Here is an 11,029-nt window from a genome sequence, read left to right as displayed (position 1 = left end):
TTGTCTCTAATTGACCATTTAATTGCCCACAGTTGCTTTCTTAAATCTTTCTATCCTTCTTAACCCTCCTTCACTATCCTCTCTATCTTCACAACCCTCACTATCATAAAGGGATAGAGAAAAGATAAAGAAGATCTTCACAGTCTTCTTTACCTCTCCCCCATCCCTTTTAGGAAAAGGACTCATCTACTTTACTTATAAAACAGGGGCCATCTATTGTGAGACCTGCCTTCTACTTTGTTTCATATTTCTTGATATGAGGGGTCCTTGATCTTTTTTTTTTTTAAACCCTCATCTTTCATCTTAGATTTAACACTAAGTTTTGATTTCAAGGCAGAAGAGCAGGAAGGGTTAAGCAATTGGGGTTAAGTGATTTTCCCAGAATCACACAGCTAGAAAGTATCTGAGGTCAGATTTGAACTCAGTCCTGGCTCTCCATCCATTGAACCACCTGGCTGCCATGATCCTTGAACTTAGAACAATATTTTGAGAAATATATTTCAATTTAATTTGTTACCCTCACAATCTTATGTATTTTATTTGATGTATTTAGAAACATTATTCTGGTGAAGGGTCCATAGTCTTCATCAGATTGTCAAAGGGTTCCATGAAACAAAAATAATTTTGAATTCCTGTTCTATATTATTCCCCATTCTCTATTCCTTTGCTATTGTCTGACCTAGCTAAGGTCAACCCTTCTTCTGAAGTTCTTGTTCCTATTCCCTCCTGGTTCCTTTGAGAATTTATCCCTTTGATTACTCCCCCTCTTTATTTTGTCTCTAATCTCTCTTCCATGGCTCCTTCCTTGCTGCCTACAAACATGCCCAGGTCTCTTGTATCCGTAAAAATCCTCCACTTGATGCTGCCATCTGCTCCAGCTATCATCCTAAATATCTTCTTCCTTTCACAAGTGAACTCTTCAAAAGGGTCTAAACTCATTTCTATTTCCTCACCTCCCACTCTTCAACCCCTTGCCATCTGGTTCCCAAGCACCCCACCCCACTCAAATGAAGCTGTGTTGTCCATGCTTACCAATAATCCCTTAGATACCAAATCCAGTCAACTTTTCTCATCTTCACTCACTTTAACGACTCTGCAGTTTTTGACATTGGTGATAACTTTCCTTCTACATCTTCCCTAATTCCTCATTCATTCTCTATTCTAATACTCACCATTCCTTGATCATCATTCTTTTTTTGGCCACTAAACGTGGTCATCCCCTGACTCTGTCCTGGGCTCTCTTTTCTCTTGTTATAGTTTCTCACTTTGTGATTTAATTTGCTTCCATTATCATCAATTATTATCTAAATACAAATGACTGAAATCTATGTATCTAGCTCTAGCTTCTTTTCTGGACTCTAGTCCTAAAAATCAGTTATCTGCTATTCATCTCCACTTAAATATACTATTAGTGTCTCACATTCAAGATTCAAGCAATTTTATTTATCCCCCAACTCAGTCCTGCTCAAAACATCATTTATTTCAATTCAGATCCTTCTAGGTTCCAAGGTTTGCAACTTAAGAGTCATCTTCTACTCTTCCTTCTTCTTTACCATCCACATCCTGTCTGTTACTGAATCTTGTCAACATCTGTCCTATTCACTCCCTTCTTTCCACCTTTCAGTGTCTTAATCCATCACCTTACTTTCATTTCCTCTTGCCTAGGCTCTGGCAAATGCTTTCTAATTCTTCTTGTAGGCCTTTTCTTAGAGTCTCAAATCCCTCCCTCTCATAGCTGCCAAACTGATATTCCTAAAGCATAGATCTGACCAGGTCACCTGACCAGGTTTCAAACATCATCCTTCTTACCTCTAGGACAAAATACAAAACCCTCAGCTGACTATTTATAGCTGTCTCTAAGCTACTTTCCACAAACCTTTCCAGAGCCGTTTCCTATTACTCCCCCCTTTGCATTCTTTGTTTTAGTTCAATTGACTGGCTGACTATTCCTATAAGTGACATCACATTTTCTTTCTTTGTGGTTCTCTGCTCATGTGGTCGCCAAATTTAGAATTCACCCCTTCCTCATCTCTCCCTCTGGGAATCCCTCAGTTCTTCCAAGACATACTTTAGGGGCTACCTTCTCCACAAGTCCTTTCTTCATCTCTCCCCAGTTGTTAGGGTTCTCCCTCTTGTATGTCACTTAACTGTTGCCCAAGCCCTTACCATTTTTCTGCTTTGGAACCAATACACAGTATGGATATTAGGACAGAAAGCAAGGGTTAAAATAAAAAGTTCAAAATTACTTTGTGCTATATTAAATATATGTACATGTATCTCCAGAGCAGGATGCAGGTTTTTTGAGGGCAGCAATTGTTCCATATTTGGCTTTCAATCCACAGTGTTTATCAGAGTGCCTCAAAAGGTGTAAAATGTTTGTTGAATTTAACTGCAGAGGTGCTTGAAATCCTTAGGCTGTAAGATGTCCCCAGGAATCATCCACCTATCCTTCAAAGCTATTTCCAGGTGTCCTCTGGGAAGCTTTCCTTGTAGACCTCTGCCCAACTGATCTTTCTTTGTATTGCATTTAAAAATATAGACATTTAAGTTACTCTAAATGGATTAGAGATATTTATAAAGGTGTGTGTGTGTGTGTGTGTGTGTGTGTGTGTGTGTGTGTGTGTGTATGTGTGTGTTTCTTATCTGGTTTGTCCTAACTCCCCAGGTAGATTGAAACAAAACCAGAAAACAGAAGCTCAAGATTGGAGTTGGAAGAGATCCTCAGATCTAGTCCAACTAACTTGACAATGCTGTTTCTAAGTATGGCACTCAGAGCTGAATATAGTATTGCAGGCATGGTCTAACCTGGGCAGTTTAGGATAAGACAATCACCTCCCTCCTCCTAGGCTCTAATTATGGTATATAATCAGGGAGGAGATGTCCCTTGGATAGGTGTGTGTGTGTGTGTGTGTGTGTGTGTGTGTTTGAGAGAGAGAGAGAGAGAGAGAGAGAGAGAGAGAGAGAGAGAGAGAGAGAGAGAGAGAGAAATAGAGAGAGATTTCAGGTAGAAAGAACAGCATAATACATGGTAAGTTTCTGCTTATGGAATTTCAGATTTGAGCTAGGAGAGAACAATGCTCTCCTTTTATAAAGAGGGAAACAGAGGCCCAAGGATGATCACATAAGTAGAAAGTGTGAGAACTTGGATTCTAACAGAGATCTTCTCATTCCAAATCTAGCATCCTTTCCATTGAAGGACCTTAATGACTTTCTTGTCCAACACCCTTATTAGCCAGAAAGGGAAACTGTCTCAGGGAGAGGAAGTGACTACTCAAGGTCACAAGGCTAATAAGCAGCAGAGCTGGGATTTGAACCCAGCTCCTCTGTCCCCCAATTCAGAGCGCTTTCCATTAGTCCACTAGGCTTATTATACCTTCTTCATCACCATCACCACCACCATCACCATCATCATCATCATCATCATCATCATCATCATCAAAAGCCCACATATTGGGTGTTGACTCTGAGCTGGGGAATGAGTAAGTGTTAGTAAGAATGACTGCCAGAATGGAGGAGGGTTCCTTTAACTCATTCTAGGATTCAGAAGGTCTTTAGGCAAAGTCCCCAACAAGGTATTCCTTGTGTTCTCAATGAGGATAAGGCACATTAGAAAGAGTGCTGTGCCTTGGATGAGAAAGACCTGAGTTCAAACTAATCTCAGATATTTATTAGCCCTGTATCCCTGGGCAAGTTGCTTAACTCTTGACTGTCTCAGTTTGCTCAACTCTGAATGGGATATAATAGCACCTACCTTCTAGGTTTGGTCAAGAAAAATAATATTTGTAAAGCACCTCTCCCAATGCATAGCACACAATAGGTGTTTAAAAAATGCTTGTTCCAATCTCTCTCTCTCTCCCTCTCCTCTCTCTCTCTCTCTCTCTCTCTCTCTCTCTCTCTCTCTCTCTCTCTATGTCTCTGTCTCTCTCTCTCTCTCTGTCTCTGTCTTTCTGTCTTTCATCTGAGGGATAGTCACTTACTGTGATAGAAAAGTTCTTCAGCCTGGTGGTTTCCCAATGATGATGCTAATAAACCTCATCATCCCCAAGTCAGGAGGCTTCCAGGTGTCCCATGTTGTATCATTTGCTTCTCTGAAGCTGATCTCCAGCTTTTCCTCCAATGAAGGCTTTGACTGAGGAATAGAAGACTCTGGAACATGTGTTTGGAAATACTGCACCCAAGTTGTAGGCTCCATTCCTGTCTTTCCTGGCCTTTATAACTCCAGTTCTACTCCTATAGGAGCTGTTGTGACTTCAGAGGCTTTGGATCCCAGCGGGGGCACACCCCTCTCCTTGGGGGTATGGACTGCTTAGGGGCTTCCAGAGGGATTGGGCGGGGGGAGGTTTGACTCAGTTGCTCATGGTCATTTGTTTTGGTTTCTAGGGAGTGGGGCCTATGGAGAGTGGGAGTCCAGCTTTCCCCAATGGGGTCAAGATCTGGGGCGCCAATCTTAAGCAAGCATGGGTTGGCTGTAGGTATTTTGTTAGCAGAGAACCTCAGAGGGAACAGGTGTGGGAGTATCCACTTCCATAAGGCCTGAGTTCTTCCACTGAGGGAGTTCCTTCTATCCTAGTCAAGGCCCTGCGGCCCCTGGGATAGCATGAGGTTCTCTGAGGGCCAGAGAATGAGGAAAAAGAGGAATATTGTGTTCCACTATTAGCCTTGCCCACATCGCTCACGCTCATGTCATCCTTGTCCAGCCCCTGAAGACCACACCTGAACCATATATTTGTACCCTCTGTCCTTTCCCCACTGAGCTAGGGCAGTTGGGAGCTTAGAGTTAGACAAGAATTCTTTCTCACTTGCAAACCCATCAGCAATGGTGTGGAAAGCTTTCAATGGGTTTAGCAGAAAGAAGGAAGGCTTGGATAGAGTCCTCCAAGAAACTCAGAGCTCTGGGGACACCAATTTGATTAAGAGGCACTTGGGACCTTGTTAAGCAGGTGGCCCTCTTATTTATGTCAGCACACTGGATTTTTTTTCTTCTCAGCAGTGACGCTGACTTCCAGAGCTTGGGAAATGCCAATGGGCATAAGGAAGAGCTCAGGGGTTTGTTAAAACTGAATGAATGGTTCCTGTTGATGATCTCCCTGTTGACCAACTCTTTCTCTTTGACATAAATACTCTCTTTAGCTGGGGAGGTACTAGTTGTTGCAAGGCTTCTGTCCACTTTCCCAGGCACCCTTTTATGGACCCCAGATGGCATTCCCAGCTCTGGATTCTGAATTTTGATTTGACGCCAAAGGCGGCCTACATTGTTGTCATAAGATTTTAGAGAGAACCTTGGAAATCAAAGTCAACCTTCTCAAGAAAGACCCTGAGGCTCAGGGGGCAGGACAAGTGACTTATCTAAGACCACACAGTTAGATCAAAGACAAAGCAAGATTAGATACCAGGTCTTTCCACTCTACCTAATTGCTTCATTCTTTTCCTAAAGTGGATTCCAAGACTTTGTTCACAGCTTTCCCACTTTGGTGAGGAGCAGGAATGGCTCTTGCCCCCAACTAGCCTTGAGACATACATTCATTCACAAAAGCATTCCTGTTCTTCTCCTCTACTATTTGTCTTGGTGATCTCATCTACTCTTATGGATTCACTTGTCATCTCTATGCCAATGATTCTCAGCTCTATTTATCTAGCCCTAACTCCTCTCATGACTTCTAGTGCCCCATCTCCAATTGCTCATTAGACATCTTGTCCTCGATGTTTCATAATCATCTTAATCTCATCATATCCAAAATAGAACTCATTCTCTATCCTCCTCTAAACCCTCCTTTTCTTAACTTCCCTATAGTGCTATCAAGGCCATCATCCTCCCAGTCATCCTGGTTCAAAATCTAGGTGTCACTTCAGTTCCTCATTGTCTCTTACCACCCCATGCCCAGTTAGTTCCAAATGCTGTTGATTCTACCTCCATCACTTCTCTGGTGGCTGTTCCCTTCTCTCCTCTGGCACTGCCCTTCCCTTTAGTTCCAGGCCCTTATCAGCTTATTCCTGGACTACTGCAATAGCCTGCTGGTTGGTGCCCTTACATTGGGTCTCTCTCTACTCCAGTCCATCCTTTACTCAATTATTAAATTAATCTTTTTAAAGCTCCAATCTGGTTATGTCATCCCCTCTACCCCATTCGATAAACTCCAGTGTCTCCTTTTTGACTTCAGGATCAGATATAAAGTCCCATTTGGCTTTTAAAGCCTTGCATATCCTGGCTCCTTCCCACTTTCCCAGTCTTCTTATACTTACTTCCCTCTGTCTATCCTGTGATCTACTGACATTGGTTGCTTTGCTGTTCCTTACATGAGACATTCCGTCTCCTTACTCTGTTCAGTTTCTCTGGCTATCTTCCTTGCCTGGGATTCTTAAACGCTTAGGTATAATCTCCTACAAGAAACCTTTCTGGCTCTGTTACTGCTAGGGCCTCCTCCCTTTCATTCATTCAATCAAGCATTCATTCATTCTTTCATTAATTAGTTAATTAATTCATCTATCTATCTATCTATCTATCTATCTATCTATCTATCTATCATCTATCTTTCTACCCATCTACCCATCTATTCATCCATCTATCTATCTATCTATCTATCTATCTATCTATCTATCTTTCTACCCATCTACCCATCTATCTATCCATCTACCCATCTACCCATCTATCTATCCATCTACCCATCTATCTATCTATCTATCTATCTATCTATCTATCTATCTATCTATCTATCTATCTATCTATCTTTCTACCTATCTAGCCATCTATCTAGCCATCTAGCCATCTAGCCATCTATCTATCTATCTATCTATCTATCTATCTATCTATCTATCTATCTATCTATTCATTTGTCTTGGAATCAATACTGTGTATTGGTTCCAAGGCAGAAGAATGGTAAGGGTTAGGCAACAGGGGTCAAGTGACTTGCCCAGGGACACACAGCTAGGAAGTGTCTGAGGTCAGATTTGAACCCAGGACCTCCCATCTCTAGTCCTGACTCTCAATCCACTGAGCCACCCAGCTGTGCCCCCCTTCTCCTTTTTAACTACCTCCAGTTTGTCCTGTCCCTATCTCATTTGTGCATGGTTATTTGCTTGTCTCTCCCATTAGAATCAGAGCTCCTTGAAAGCAGGGATATTTTTTGTCTTTCCTTGTACCCTCAAAGCTTAGCACAGTGCCAGACATATTGTAAGTATTTCATTCATGCTTGTTGACTTGACTTAGAAGGATAGAGAAGATGAGGCACAGAAACATGAAAGAGCAAAGCTAAGGTCATAAAGCAAGGCACTGGCAGAAGCTAGGACTAGAAAGAAAGGATTTTTGGTTTTTCCCCTCCCAATGTTTCTTATCTGTAATATTTATATGATATCGCATCTCTAGGTTCACGAGGATCCAGATTTAGCTTGGAAGATTCTCAAAAATCAATACTCTCCATGGTTCATGCCCCTCCCAGAGAAATCTGAGCAAAATTGCTTTGTCTGATTTCTTGTTCTCATCTGGGTGTTTTCTTTCTAGCATTCAGCTCCAGAGGCATAGAATAGAGACTAGTTCATTGCCCAACCAGGCTTCTTTGCTGGTGAGCCCAGGATTCTTGGTAGTCCTAGTTGAGAGAAGAATGGCATGATGAATAGCCTTGGAACAAGGAAGACTCAGTTTGAGTCTAGCTTTATGGCCCTGGGCAAGTCACTAAACCTGTTGGACCTTCAATTTCTTTATCTGTAAAATGGCACCTAATTTGCTGGGTCATTTTTAGGATTAAGCAAAACAATGTCTTCAAAGCTTTCATGACTATTTTCCATTAATTTACTAATTAATTTACTAATAATTTCAATAACTATTGCAGTTGTTTTATAGTTTCATAGTTAGAACTGGAAGGAACCTCAGAGGTCCTGCACTCCAGGCCCTTAATTTTAGAGATGAGAAAACTGCAGGTTAAAGCCCTGTTCCTATTCCCAATAACTTTTAGTAAGGGTTAGAGGCAGGATTCAAACTCAGGCTTTTCCTCTTTGCATCATAGAACGTCTCTCTCTCTAGACCTATAGCACCAAAGTTTGAAATCCCACCTTGTCCCTCAAGAGAGGAAAGAACATGGAGTTACTGGAGCTCCTCTTTAGTTGATCTATCTTCCTTGGATACCTACAGTGTGCATGCTTGTGTCGCAGTGAAGATCTAGATCTGAGTTTGCCTCTTAGTGTTCTGCCTAGGAGTATGGGTGCTCCTTGGCTTTGGGGCTACAGCTTTGGGGTGTGGTCCAATAATTCTCTTGGCTGTCTTCCTGGTACCTGATGCTTCCTCTTTCTCCTCCTTGCCATCCTCTAGCCATTCTTCCCCATCTTCTTTATCTTTCCTGTCTTTCCTCTTCCTCGGCACTTCCATCTTTGTCATTCTCTGGGGAATATATTTTTTAAAAATTCTGATTTTTAATAAACACTAATTAAAATGAGCATTTCCGTAAGTAGACTAGAACAAAGAGGTTATACAGGAAACTCTGGATCTCTATTATGTCTGGCTTGTGTTTCCTTTAAAATACATAATTAATTTCAAATGTAACTTTTCAAAACTATCCTGCTTGGTGGTGATCCTTCAAGAAGTGCTAGAAATATTTTTAAGAGGTGAGAAACTGAGCAAAAGTACTTCAGGGTTTAGCCTACATACTTCCAGCTCTCATGACAGTCAAATCGATGCTCCACCTATTGGTGTAGAAAAGGGCAAACCAGGCATTTGATGTTGACCTAACTTGCAGGGTTAATAGGTAGATAGTCAGATAGAACTGGGTTCAAACCTTGAATCACCCATTAACTGTTACCTAAACTCTGCGAGCCTCAGTTTTCTCATCTGTAAAATGAGGAGATTGAACTCAATGATTTCTGAGGTCCCTTCCAGCTCTGAAATGACATCTTTTTCTCAACTGGAAATTTTTAGTTATCAGCCAGTAAATTTGAGTGATTTCATTCCATTCACATCTTACTTCTCTCGGGATTCAGGCCGTATCTACCTTCCCATTTCTTCAACACTTTCTGTTGAGCTTTTTTTTAAAAAATAAATTAATAAATAAATATATAATATATATTATATAATATATATATAATATATTATATATATAAATAATAAAAATAAATAAATAAATAAATATTTTTTAAAATAAATTTTAATTTTTAAAAATAAAAACCCTCACCTTCCATCTTAGAGTCAGTACTGTGTACTGGCTCCAAGACAAAAGAGTGGGAAGGGCTAGGCAATGGGGGTCAAGTGACTTGCCCAGAAGAGTGATTCAAATGTCCACACCCATTAACACAACCATCTTGCCACTAAGATAGAAGAAAAAGATCTGGTAGATATCAAAATAGTCCCGGTCACACATAGTCACACAGCTGGGAAGTGTCTGAGAGCAGATTTGAACCCAAGACCTCCCATCTCTAGTCCTGACTCTTAATCCACTGAGCCACCCAGCTGCCCCCTCTGCTGAATTTTTTGGCAGAGGAAACATTCTCAAACTTTTTTTTTTTATTATCTTTCTCCAGTCTCCTCTGCTGCCTGGAGGCTCAAAAGGATATTTAAAGAAGGATAATAGGAGCAAGAGAAGAAAGGGCACACGTACCACATTACTGGCACTGCTGCCATCAAACAAGGTGATGGGGGGGTGCAGTGGTCTGAGAACATGAAGTGGATGTGCTGATTTTTTTCTCCTCCATTGACTTGCTTTATATAGTTCATTCATGAAGTTCTTCCTTAAAAGGAGGGATACTAAGTGTGCTTATTTCACATCAATTTGAATGGAAGAGATAATTTTCCCGAATAATATTTATTTTGGAGAAATCTCCAACTATCCTTTTCTACTGAAAATCTGTCTTTATGGAATGACCTTGGTTTCAACTCTTCTTCAATCTGTAAAGGAACGACTTTGGTTCTATTTTCATTGTTCAACGATCTCTGATTCTTCATGACTCCATTTGGGGTTTTCTTGGCAAAGATACTAGAGTAGCCTGCCATTTCTTTTTCCAGATTATTTTACAGATGAGGAAACAGAGGCAAACAGAGTTAAGTGACTTGCCCAAGGTCATATATAAGTGATAAGTGTCCCAGGCTGGTTTTGAATTTAGGCTTTGCTGACTCTGGGCTTGGTGCTCTATTCACTACACCACCTAGCTGCCCCTCCTTTCTATTACTACCTCCAAACAAATGAGTCTTTATTGAGACTAATGAGTCTCCTTCTTTTGCAGACTGTGTGGTCTTAAGTTCTGTTTGCATGTTTCTATTTCCATATCTATATCTATATCTAAATCTATTTATCTACATTTCTGCCTTCTCTGATGCCACTCCCAGGCTAGAAATCCTTTGATCCAAGTTCCTTTTTAACCCTAAATTAAAAAAAAATTAAAATTAATGTCTTTTGCTTTTAGATCACATTTATCTCCTAACAGACTCTTCTTGTCTCCCCATTCAATCTTGCCTTATAATAAAGACTAAAAAAGAAAAAGAAAACAAAAGCCATCCAGCAAGATCAACCAACACATTGGCTCTGTCTGACTGTATATGGAACAAAGTCCCACATTCATAGGCAATGAAGAGAGGGAAGAGCATTCCTTCTATTCTTAGGCTCCAACCATGTGTACTCAGTCATTATAATTTCAGTTTATTTTAGTATTCTTTCCATTTGCATTATTGTAGACATTACCCACATTGTTTTTTTGGTCCTGATTACTTCACTCTGCATCACTTCCTCTATCTCCGTCTGTTTTCCTGAATTCTTCCCATTAGTCATTCCTTAGTTTATATTTCTTGATGTTTAGGTACCAGCACTTGTTTAGCCCACTCTTAATTAATGGGCACGGTAGGTAGCTGCCACAAAGCATTACCGGGACTATTCTGATATCTACCAGATCTTTTTCTTCTATCTTAGTGGCAAGTCATTGTGTTAATGGGTGTGGACATTTGAATCACTTTTCTTTTGCTTCTTTCAACATTACTTTCTATAGTCTTTGAATCAATTCACAATTCTACCAACAGAATGTGAACTAATGCACCTGTAGCCCCTCCAAATGATTTGGA

The sequence above is a fragment of the Monodelphis domestica genome, chromosome 6 (assembly GCF_027887165.1).
Source record: "Monodelphis domestica isolate mMonDom1 chromosome 6, mMonDom1.pri, whole genome shotgun sequence".
NCBI classification, from domain to species: Eukaryota; Metazoa; Chordata; class Mammalia; order Didelphimorphia; family Didelphidae; genus Monodelphis; species Monodelphis domestica.
This window is presented reverse-complemented; position numbering follows the sequence as displayed.